The following is a 12,461-nucleotide window of genomic DNA, read 5'->3' as shown; positions in this document are numbered from 1 at the left end:
GAAAGAACCCAGTGATTCACAGGCAAGGGGACGATTTTGAATATTTGGCCACAACGTTTTTTTCACTCCTAGAGTATAGTTAAATTTTTTTTTTGTAGAAAGATAGCTAGATCATGGTCATGGAGAAATTAGCGATGTCGGATTAGTTCCCAGTAGAAGAATATATTAAAGCTGAGGATATAGAGAATATCGTACTTGATATTAGTGACGATGAGAGCTTTATTAATTTTACGGATGCGGTTAGTGATGAGGGTGAAATTAATTTTTTCGGTGAGGTTAGTGATGAAGGTGATTTAAATGTCGGTGTTAACGGGGAAAATGGATTCAATGTTGTGGTGGAAGAGGTGGAGGAAAACAGCGTGGATACAATTCCAATTTTGAGCGTGGGAGACTTGTAAGTGATTTATATATAATAATATCGTGATACGCGTTATTTGGGTTTGATTTTATTTTGAACTTAATAGAAATTCATTAGACGATTACACCGGAAACCCTACGCCACAGTTTAACGCCAGCGTTATGAATTGTGATGGGTTTAAGTAAATAAACAGGGTGCTATAATTGGTGTGATAAATAGTACTAATATAATTGCAATTTTAGAATAACTGCCTTCATAAGGAATTTACTGTTAACAAGCATACTTGTTGAGGGTTTATTTCTTAAATCATAATTCACCCTATCTTCATACTCCAATGTATGTACTTCTACATCCGAGAATCGAACACGCTTCATTGACCTGTCAATCAAAAACACCCCTTGCAGGTGCGGGGATGAGAGGGGTGAGTCAATGATAAACGCCCTCTTACCGGTCTGGGAGAGGGGTGAGTCAATCAAAAGGTTCACGTTTTCTCTCCCGCCATCTTACAATCCTCCTCAACATCTCGGTAATAGTTAGTATAGGGTGCTGTAGGTTAGATGTGGCATAGGGGCTAGCCACCACCCCTCTATGCATTGTAAAGGGACCCACCTGTAAACAAGCCACAGACTTAGTGTGGAAATCCCTTCGTAGGCAAAGCTCAGATTATTATTATTATTACTTTTTTCACAGCCTAACTTTACACCACTAGCAAAGGCTGAAAAGGTATTGTATCTCATTTCTCGTAGTGTAAGGTTAACTTGGCCTTTTTGTATAGGTTTCAAAAAAAATATTTTTAAACCACGCGCTAGCTCACGCGCCAGCACGCATTGCATTTCAATAAAAGTTTCAATTCAAATCTCGCGCTTAATTTCACCATTTTGATTCTCTAATTAAGTTCACGTGATTTTTTTAAAACTCTTTGGGCCTATTTCTTGTCTTTCTAAGCCTAAGGTTAAATGATTACAAAGAAATAGTTGGAGAATTTTTATATTTTTCAGATGGTTTCAACGAATATTTAGCATAGTGTGTTTTTATACAGTGCATTGTATTATCCGACCATTCCAATTTCCAAATGTAAGTTACGATTTAGTGAAATACTATATAATTAGTCTTAAAAAATTGGACGATTGAGTTTGACTATTCCAGAACTAATTTATTCCCAAGTAACGTTTCTCCCCAAAAAGGGACAGATATTATACAAAAACGAGTTTTGCTTCGCAGTCCTTAAAAAACTGCATTTATACACAATCCGCGACACTTTTTTAAACCCACAAAGGGCCAGAAACTAAAAATTATTATATGTGTTGCAATTTTAAATGAAGTTTAATCGTTATGAGAAATTTGCTTTTAATTGCGTAGTTCAAACATTTGTTATGATTAGAAATTTTACAACAAAAACGGGTATAAATGCGGCGTTTTGTTTCAGGAGTAGTAAAGCGAAATTTTAATCGAAATAGGTGTTTTTCTTATCTGTTCCACTCTTAAAAATTGAAATGCTAAAAGCTCATTTTGTATATGTTCGCCTTAATTATTTAACATGGATACGTTTTTACAATTTCGTACGTGAAAATCTAAGCTTTCTTTATCTTTTTCTTAAACGTCGCATTTATACCCGTTTTTGTTGTAAAATTTCTAATCATAACAAATGTTTGAACTACGCAATTAAAAGCAAATTTCTCATAACGATTAAACTTCATTTCAAATTGCAATACATATAATAATTTCTAGTTTCTGGCCCTTTTTGGGTTTGAAAAAGTGTCGCGGATTGTGATGCAGTTTTTTAGGACTGCGAAGCAAAACTCGTTTTTGTATCATTTACATATCGTTCAATGGATGGTTAATGCTACCCCGTTGTAAAGAAACAAGGATGGTTAAAACACGAGGAACTGAAACAGTATGTAGTCACAAAAAGTACTATTTAAAGGTAGGGAGGATTAAGAGTAATCACTGTTGTTAGCCAGGTTATGACCTCATTACGGAAAGGATTAAGAGTTTTCTAAATCCTCTGGCAGAGAATGAAATTACAGTCATTGATGACTAGAGTGGTGAAACGGTTTTTGATTGGCGCTCGTGCCCACCTTTGACTTCCTTGTTTGAAGGAAAGGCCTTTGGTATGTGACAAAGAGACGGGAGTGAAATACTCCATAATGGCGCTGGGAGTGAAGCTATGCTCAAATTTCCAAGTCCCTATTTACATCTTCGTATCGATGCTCAAACATTCCCGTGGCTTTCCATTGAGCAATAGAACGGTATTAATAATATCAATTCAAACAACTTCCACATAAAAAATTCAGCAATACTTCAAAAGAAAAAAGCTACAGTCGCTAAAATTTCAACAATTTTCCAATTGGTCCATGTTTTAAAATTACAATGACTTATCAATGTCCCTAAGCCGTTTAAATTTCACTAACCAACCTTATGACCTTTCAACTATAATACCCGTAACATTTCTCGGAATTTAATTACTTGACCTTCACTCATTTTCCACAATCCTCAAACATCCCCAAGATTTTAGAACAAACAAATTTAATTACCGTCTAAAGGACGCCCGATATTTCAATCCAATTAAAATCGCAAATTAAATAACCAGAGAAATAATCTAAAAAATACTTACGGCGCAACAAACAAGCTTCGCCTGTCCCGTTGAACCACGCAAAACTGATAAAACCGTTAATGACTTCATCGGCCGCTCGACGAGACAACCGCTAAATTCACCACAGAGAGAGGACATTTCCCGCAAAAAAGGCCCACACACAAATAAGGCGGGAAATTAAAAGAATCCCGCCAATTTGAGAAAGAAATTTAATTACACCGAGAGCGGCTGCAAAGGGATTCTGAAGTTTATCTTCAAGATATTCTTTATTCTTTAAGCGCACTAAAAGCCAACTGACATTGTTGTGCAATTAAGCGTAACTATTCATTGAAGGAACAAGTTGGGAAACCAAAATAAACCTCTCCGAGCCGAGACGAATTTACTTTCCAAAAACAGGTCCGCCAGCCAATGAGACAAACCGGAAATACATAGTTCTAATCGGCGAGATATTGCCATGATCATTTGTAATATTTAAAGCGTTTAATAATTTCCTGCGTATCCTCAATAATTCTAATGAGGACCTAATATTTATCACTTAAATGTGTATTTAACTTTCGGCTCACTCTGAACCGTTAAGACCTTCTATAAGAGGACATGAAACAAGGTCAAATCTGGTTTAAATCTAGGTTTATCTTATCTCATAGACCCAGTCGTTTCAACACGTATGGAGAGGTGAAGTATTAACATCCTTATTATTTAATTAAGCTAAAAGTTACGTTTACACTATATATAAATGTAGTAAAGGTGAATTAAAAAGTAAACACCAAATTTTAAATGTTAATATCAAAAGATGTTCTTGGAATATTGAGATGAAACAGGGCTTTATAGCTACACAACTACTAAAAGAATCGTAATGCCGAAAAATATTTAAGTATTTCCATTTAACATTCTGCAAAAAGAAAATGTTATCGTTTTGTAAGAGATCTTTTCATTCTACTCGCTTTATATTAACTTTGATATGCGTGTAGTGTTTCGATTCAGATGCAATCTTCATTACTCGTTCTATATTAACTCTCACTTGTGTCAGTACATAATAAGTTTATCTTAAATAATTAATTAAATATAAATGATATTAATTATTTTAATCGCCAGTTAATAACTTTAAAAATAGTTAAATCGTTTAAAATAAAGTTCTTCCTATTATCTTTCGAAACTTTGCTAATATTGACGTTTAAAGTGAAGGGTACCCCTCTTGCCCGCTTTCTTCAAATTTTGGGGTATATATACGCTTCGTTTCCATTATAATAATAGATAAAAACGCATTCGCGTGAACCGATGGTGGAAGCCCTAAAATTGGGAGGCCAGACGTTTCTCGTAACCCTAGCCGCTCGCCGCGTAAATCTTAAACCTAACGACGACGACGATGCAGTAGAAGCCAATGTTACAGATTGGTGTCTATGTGGTATAGACGAAAGACCAGTAGATGGTGGTGGTGTTAGAAGCCATGGTTGCAGATTGGTGTCTATGTGGTATAGACGAAAGACCAGTAGATGGTGGTTGTTAGACGCCAATGAGGATAGATTAGTGTGTATGTGGTATACACAAACTAGTGTCCATGTGGGGTGGACGAAAACGAAAACTGGTGGTGTGGGCACTCAAGTAGAATAGCCAGCGGAGACAAACACAATTTTCCAAATTTCCGTGAACTGTCAATGCAGTCCGGAAATTGGGAATACGTTTGCTCCGATACGCAAACTGCGAACGCGGTCACGTGGGGTGTGACAGACAGACACACAGACAGACACACACACAGACAGACAGACAGACACACCCACATGTCCAGTGTAATACCTCTCCGTGACATACGTCACTCGGAGAGGTAAAAAGGAGGTGATAGATTTTCATAGCCTGTAGCTAACTTATATTAAAGAAATAATCCATAAGGAAGAGAGACCAAATAAACTTAACAAACTGTTTATTACACGAGTGAGTGAGTGAAGTGAGACTGATTGAAATTAAAACATAACATTGCTATTTATAGTAGTTACTAAAAAAAAACAGTATTAAGATATTGTCGTGTTCGCATAAAAAAACATTACCCTAATCTGACCTATTATTGTTATCTAATCTATTATTGACCTACTATGAAGTATATAAGCTATAGCCACAATATCTAATCATGTCAGTATCCCGGTATCACTCTATCATGTTAGCTATCTTTTAATGATGTAAATCAACGACCATAATTTATGTAATAAACTATTTTAATCGTATACCAAGTCGGGTTATCGTTACTTGTTGTAAACACAACAAAATGGCGACGGAGGCGAGATACAATTGAACGATAAAGTACCGCGAGTTTCTACACTGCCATCACAGTATCCATACGAAGGCCGATCAGAAGATTGTCAGCTAGCTGCAAGGACGACAGACGGAAAATCATGTCAGTCACCGCTCACTATAGTCCTTTCGATGAGGAAACAGATTCATGGACTCTGTACGCCGAAAGACTTGAACAATACTTCATTGCCAACGAGATAACTGATGACGCTAGGAAGAAAGCTACACTGTTGACCGTAATTGGCCCGGCAACATACGCTACTCTTAGAAACATCGTGGGACCCGACAAGCCGACTGACAAAGGGTATGCCGACCTAGTCGCAGCACTGACAGGATATTTCAATCCCATACCGTCGGAGATAGTCGAGCGCTTCAAGTTCAACACCAGGGATCGCAAGCAAGGCGAAACCATAGCTAAGTACGTGTCAGAACTTAAACGGATGAGCGAATTCTGCAATTACGCAGCATCTCTGGACAATATGCTGAGAGATCGACTTGTCTGTGGATGTAGAGACGATTCCTTGCAGAAAAGGCTACTGGCTGAAGACAACTTAACACTCGCCAAGGCCATGTCAATAGCGCAGGCCATGGAGCAAGCCATGCAGAACGTCCACGCCATGAAAGGACAACCGAATCAAGAGCCATCCGAAAAAGTACAAGCAGTCTCGGTACTCTCGAAGAGAAGACGCCCAGCTAGAAATAGCAAACATCAGACTAAGAGCCAAGCGTGGTCGAAACCTATTCATCAATCACGGCGAGACCAAACTCAGACAGCAACATGCTCACGCTGCGGTAGTCAAGATCATGTTCCTGCCACATGTCCGTTCAAGGAGTCCACATGTCACTCCTGTGACAGGAAAGGCCACATTGCCAGAGCATGTCGAAGCAGACTACAGAAAAAGAACGATCAAAGAACGCACTACGTAGCTGAGAATGATGATGATCAACCGGAGTACGAAGTCTTCGCGCTATCTGCTGCCACAGTACCCATCAAACTCAAAGACGAAGACGTCTACCATATACCAGCACGAGTAGAAGGCGGAGAATTGCCCAAACCTTATAAAATACGCTGTCAAATCAACGATGTCGAGACCACCATGGAGGTCGATACAGGATCCGCCGTCTCACTGATCTCAAGTCACGATGCTGTCGCAATTATCAAGAAAGAAGCCATCAAGAAATGCGACATACGGCTCAAATCCTTCTCCGGACATCAGATTGAAGTACAAGGCGTCACACAAGTGATCGTGAAATACAAAGCTCACACGGAAAAGCTGCCGATCATCATATATAATGGAAGAGGACCCACACTCTGTGGAAGATCATGGGTGTCATCGTCGCTACCAATTCTGCAAGATGCTGTTCTACCTCAAGTTGACGCAGTATCTCATATCGCAAGTTACGACGAAACTCTCTCAGCCATTCTAAGCAAACATAACGCCGTTTTTGACAAGGAGCAGAAAGGATGTCTGAAAAATGTGAAAGTCCATCTCCACCGGAAGTCCGGAATCGAGCCCAGATTCTTTAAAGCCCGAACAGTACCATATGCTTACACCGATAAAATCGACGCGGAGCTACAACGTCTGAAGGAGGCCGGCATAATATCGCCAATACCATATGCCCAGTCAGCAGCTCCCATTGTTCCTGTCATGAAAGCCAACGGAGAAGTCAGAATATGCGGTGATTTCAAGTTGACAGCGAACCAGCAAGGCGAAACCGAAAAGTATCCGCTTCCAAGAGCTGAGGATATTTTCGCTAAACTGGCCGGATGTAAGATATTCACAAGACTCGACATGCGAGAAGCATACAGCCAATTGGAGCTAGACGACGAGTCAAAGGACTTAGTGGTCATAAATACACAGAAAGGATTGTTTCAATACAATTACTTACCATATGGAATCTCGTCCGCATCCGCGGTGTTCCAAAAGCATATGGAGGCTCTGCTGAGGAATCAACCGGGCGTTATACCGTTTCAAGACGACATCTTGCTAGGAGGACAAGACAATAAAGACCACCTGAAGAGACTGGATTCGCTGCTGCAAGTTTTCGAAGACGCGAACCTCAAACTTCGTCGCGAGAAATGCCAGTTTGCAAAAAGTTCCATCGACTTCTTGGGGTACCATTTGGACGGAGAAGGACTCCATCCTCAAACAACGAAGTTAAAAGCCATTTCCGAAGCTCCGGAGCCGTCCAACGTAGAGCAACTGAGAGCGTTCTTGGGCTTACTAAACTACTATGCCAAGTTCATCCCAAACTATTCCACTCAACTTACACCACTATATCGCCTACTGGAAAAAGCCTCTTGCTGGAAATGGGAGACCGAAGAAAGTCAAACCTTTGAGAAAGCCAAGAAGCTGCTGACCGAATCGAATCTCTTAGTACATTTCGACCAAACCAAGGAGATACGACTCGCCGCTGACGCATCACCTGTCGGAATAGGGGTCGTCATCTCGCACAACATCGAAGGGGAGGAACGTCCAATCTCGTTTGCCTCACGCACGCTCTCGCCAGCTGAAAAGAACTACTCGCAACTTGAGAAAGAGGCATTGGCGCTGATATATGGAGTCACCAAGTTTCGCGATTACCTACTGGGGCGACGCTTTACTCTACTTACCGACCATCAACCTCTGGTCAGCCTTCTCTCGGAAAACAAACCGATACCACAGATGTCTGCAGCCAGATTACAAAGATGGGCGCTAGTACTATCAGCTTACGACTATCACATCGAATACAAGAAAGGGACATTACATGGAAACGCCGACGCCTTGAGTCGCCTACCCTTACCGGTACAACACACGGAACCACCATTGCCAACGGAATACGTTCTTTTGACGGAGAGAATTGACAGCAGTCCTACAACCACTGCAACTATAAGAAGAGAAACAGAAAACGATCCACTACTACTAAGAATTCTCGACAACGTAATGAACGGATGGAATCGTCACGACAAAGAAGCTGCGGAAATGAAGCCTTACTATACCCGACGTGACGAACTCTCGACTATGCAAGGCGTACTCATGATAGGACAGAGGGTAGTCATACCGGAAAATCTCCGAACGCAAATGCTACAGCAACTCCATGAAACCCACGAAGGCATCGTTCGCATGAAATCTCTGGCACGGTCCTTATGTTGGTGGCCAGGGATAGACGAAGATATCAAGGAAGTCAGCGAGCAGTGCACTACATGTAGATCCCACGCACCAGAACCCCCGAAAAAGTTTTCGCCATGGCCAGATCCTGCGGAACCGTGGAAAAGAGTTCATTGCGACTTCGCTGGTCCAGTGGAAGGCAAACTGTTACTGATCACTGTGGACTCTTACACAAAATGGATCGAAGTGGACATAGTAGCTTCAGCTTCAACGGAAACAGTCATCAGAGCACTAAGAAGTAAAATGGCCCGTTTCGGCATCATGACCACGCTAATAACGGACAATGCCACATGCTTTACCAGTGATCGATTCAAGGAATTCGCATCCAACAACGGAATCACGCACATGACAATCGCACCGTACCATCCGCAATCAAACGGCCAGGCCGAGAGAACCGTTCGAACCATAAAGGGATCGCTAAAGAAACTGTCTGGAGGCAGTAATGACGCTATCGACACACTTGGTGAGGGCCTGAAAACCTTCTCCAAAGGTCCACTAGAGCAGAGACTTGCTCGCATCCTGATGCGCTATAGACGTACACCTCTAAAAGGCGGAAAGTCACCTGCCGAACTCATGCTTGGGAGAAACATCGTCACATGCTTAGATCTTTGTCACCCACGCAACCAACGTAAAGACATAGAGAGACACGTCACAAATCCATCCGAATTCCAAGTCGCAGATCCTGTGTTTATACGAAACTACCATCGTGGTCCAAAATGGATTCCCGGCGTAATTGACAGACGAATAGGCAAAATGATGTACCAAGTGACCAGTGGCCATCTAACTCTTCGCAAACATCAGAATCAACTTAGAAAGCGGCACGCCACACCAGGAGACAGATCAAGGGCATCAAAACCTCCGACACCTACGTGCCTTGAAGACGACTGGTTCCCTATATCATCGCAGATAACAAGTAACGCACCTGGTCCAGAAACCTCGCTCTCATCCAAGGACGCAACCCGGCCGACATCGCCAATCACAGAAGCTCCGAAAGACGCACCTCGACGATCAACGCGACAACGCAAACCCGTTGAAAAATTAGGCACATAAAAAAAAAAAAAAAAAAAAAAGGAGAAAGTGATGTCGTGTTCGCATAAAAAAACATTACCCTAATCTGACCTATTATTGTTATCTAATCTATTATTGACCTACTATGAAGTATATAAGCTATAGCCACAATATCTAATCATGTCAGTATCCCGGTATCACTCTATCATGTTAGCTATCTTTTAATGATGTAAATCAACGACCATAATTTATGTAATAAACTATTTTAATCGTATACCAAGTCGGGTTATCGTTACTTGTTGTAAACACAACAGATATTAACCGGTTAAAAAACATATCGCCTTAATTAAATTACAGAGTTAATATGTTCCGAGTAGATAGGAGTCGCTTTCTCCAACACCCCTTCTCGACGAGTATCGGATAATCCGGCTTTGGACATCAAGTGCTTTAGTTTTTCTTTGGTTAATGGTTTGGTTAACATGTCAGCGGTCATTTCCTCGGTTGGACAATAGGTGATATCGATGATGTGGTTTTCTCTCATATCCTTGAGGAAGTGGTATCGTACGTCAATGTGTTTCGTCCTAGCGCTGATCCGTTCGGAAAGACTCATCTTGATGCATCCTTGATTGTCCTCAAATAGGTAGGTTGGCGTGGTAGCCGGGAATCCAACATCTTCGAGAAGCTGTCGTAGCCAAATGACTTCTTGGGCGGCATGAGCTGCTGCGACGTATTCGGCTTCTGTCGATGAGAGCGCGACAGTTGATTGTTTCCGACTTGACCATGCGATGGTTCCCTGTCCGAATTGGAATAGGTATCCGCTCGTTGATTTCCGGTCTTGATGATCACCGGCCCAATCTGCATCAACGTAGCCGACAAGTTCTGGTGTTTCCTTCAAAGCTGGGAAATGAAGGCGGACCTCTTGTGTTCCTTTGAGATAACGCATTACTCGTCTGACGGCCGTCCAATCTCTTTCTCTCGGCTTTGAGACGCTTCGGCATAGGTAGCTGATGCTAACTGCAATGTCTGGTCGTGAAACGGTAGCGATGTGTAGAAGTATTCCAATTGCTTCTCGATATCGGTTGTTGTTAGGTAGAATATCTTCGTCTCCAGACAATTTTGGATAAGAAGGATCCATAGGAGTTTTGGATATCTTCGCATCTTGCATGCCGAAGTCTTCGAGCATGAACGCTATTTTAGTTCCTTGATGGATTGTAATGCTTCCGTCAATTCCTCGCTCAATCTGGATACCGAGGTAATACGAGGCGTTTCCTAGGTCCTTTAGCTCGAAGTGCTTATTTAGTTTCTCGTACAGATTGTTGATGGTGGCTTCATTCTCGTTCAACACCAACAGATCATCTACGTATAGTAGGATATACGTCCAGGTACCGTCTTGTTCCAATTTCGAGTAAAGTCCTGGATCGGCTTTGCTACGATTGAATCCTTCATCAAGTAGAATTTGATTGGCTTTGGCGTTCCAGGCCCTTGCAGATTGCTTCAATCCGTATAAGCTGCGCTTGAGTCTGCAGACCTTCTCTTCATTTCCAGGTTGGATGAAACCCGAAGGCTGTTCCATATACAGGTCCTGGACTATGTCTCCATGCAGGAACGCGGTTTTGACGTCATAGTGTTTGACCAATAAGTTCTTGGCTGCGGCGATACTGAGTAGAAGTCGTACGGTCTCGTACTTCACGACAGGTGCAAACGTCTCGTCAAAATCTTCGCCAAACTTCTGAGAATAGCCTTTGGCGACTAATCGGGCTTTATATTTGCTGAGTGCTCCATTTTGATCATGTTTGGCTTTGAAAACCCAACGACAACCAATGGCCTTTCGATTTGGTGGTAGGTCTGTTAACTCCCAGGTGCCTTTTTCATGCAAAGATGATATTTCTTCTATAGCAGCATCTGTCCAGTTCTTCCTTTCTCTCGGATTTAAGTCGGCGAGTTCCTCCCATGAGCTTGGTTCGCGAGGATATTGAACCGTTGCCTTGTACGTCAATCTCTTTGGTGGAATGCCCTTATTATCCCTTTCCGATCGTCTTGGAAGAATAGGAACTGATGGTCTTTCTTCAGATTCTTGTTCTCCATCAGATGATGATTCTGATTGTTCCTTTTTCGGATGTGACGTGATCAAGGAGTCAGCTGAATTAGTCTCCTTTTCCCCTTCTGGCTCTGATATGATGCTTTCTTCAAAGGTGTTGTCTCCTGTTCCTTCGTCGAAAGTGACAGAACGACTGAAGTGGACTTTGGCAGTCTCAGGATTGAGAATACGATAGCCTTTCGTTGCTAAGCCATATCCGACCAGGACTCCTTTAAAAGCTTTGTCTCCGAATTTTACTCGTTTCTCCTTGGGAATGTACGAATAGGCTTTACTTCCGAATACACGGATGTGTCCAATACGTGGCTTTGAACCACTCCAAAGCTCATAAGGTGTTACGTCAATGGCTCTTGTTGGCAGACGATTTTGAAGATAGGCGGCGGTCGTGACAGCTTCACCCCAGTAACGGTTCTCGAGCTGTGCGTCTAAAAGCATGCATTTGGCCATTTCCGTCAAGGATCGATTCTTGCGTTCCGCAACTCCGTTCTGTTGTGGATTATACGGTACGGTCAACTGGTGTTCGATGCCAAGTTCCTTGAGATAATCTTCAATTTCATGGCTGATATATTCTCCACCATTGTCTGAACGAAGAGCTTTCGGGTATCTTCCGAATTTGGTCCTTACGGATGCAATGAAATCCTTGAATGCAGTTAGAACGGAGTTCTTGGTCTTCATCAGATAGAGCTGTGTAAATCTTGAGTAGTCATCGATAAATGTTAGTATGTATCGATTACCGCCAGGTGTCACTGTCGGCATCGGCCCGCATACGTCCGTATGGATTAGTTCCATTGGCTCCTTGGTCTTCGATGTAGATGTTGGGAATGGTTTAGCTGTCATCTTTCCCTTTAGACAACATTCGCAAATAAGCTTCCGTTGACATTCGGATAGCTTGATACCATCGGCAAGATTCTTCGATGAAAGAGACTTCACGGCATCTATGTCCCGATGCCCTAGCCGTCTATGCCAGAGGTGAATGCA

At 42.0% G+C, this 12,461-nt stretch overlaps 2 long non-coding RNA genes across 3 annotated transcripts; both read left to right on the top strand.

Moving 5' to 3' along the window:
- Positions 1-10,515: 10,515 nt before the first annotated feature.
- On the top strand, positions 10,516-11,013 carry LOC149594195 (uncharacterized). The gene is made up of 3 exons (XR_016379343.1): positions 10,516-10,640; positions 10,701-10,770; positions 10,867-11,013. It is a non-coding gene; the product is annotated as an uncharacterized LOC149594195 (long non-coding RNA).
- A 24-nt stretch (positions 11,014-11,037) lies between these two features.
- LOC149594194 (uncharacterized) lies at positions 11,038-11,894 on the top strand. Of its 2 annotated transcripts, none has more exons than XR_016379391.1 (3): positions 11,038-11,227; positions 11,288-11,446; positions 11,521-11,894. It is a non-coding gene; the product is annotated as an uncharacterized LOC149594194 (long non-coding RNA). The 2 variants fall into 2 exon arrangements; XR_016379390.1 differs by having other exon boundaries at positions 11,285-11,446.
- The last annotated feature ends 567 nt before the right edge of the window (positions 11,895-12,461 follow it).

Source organism: Phalangium opilio, unplaced genomic scaffold (genome assembly GCF_054372755.1).
Source record: "Phalangium opilio isolate 3A_F unplaced genomic scaffold, DU_Popi_V2 ptg000390l_1, whole genome shotgun sequence".
In the NCBI taxonomy this organism is placed as follows: domain Eukaryota; kingdom Metazoa; phylum Arthropoda; class Arachnida; order Opiliones; family Phalangiidae; genus Phalangium; species Phalangium opilio.
The sequence above is the reverse complement of the archived record's forward strand: the minus strand, read 5'-3'. Positions and strand labels throughout refer to the sequence as shown.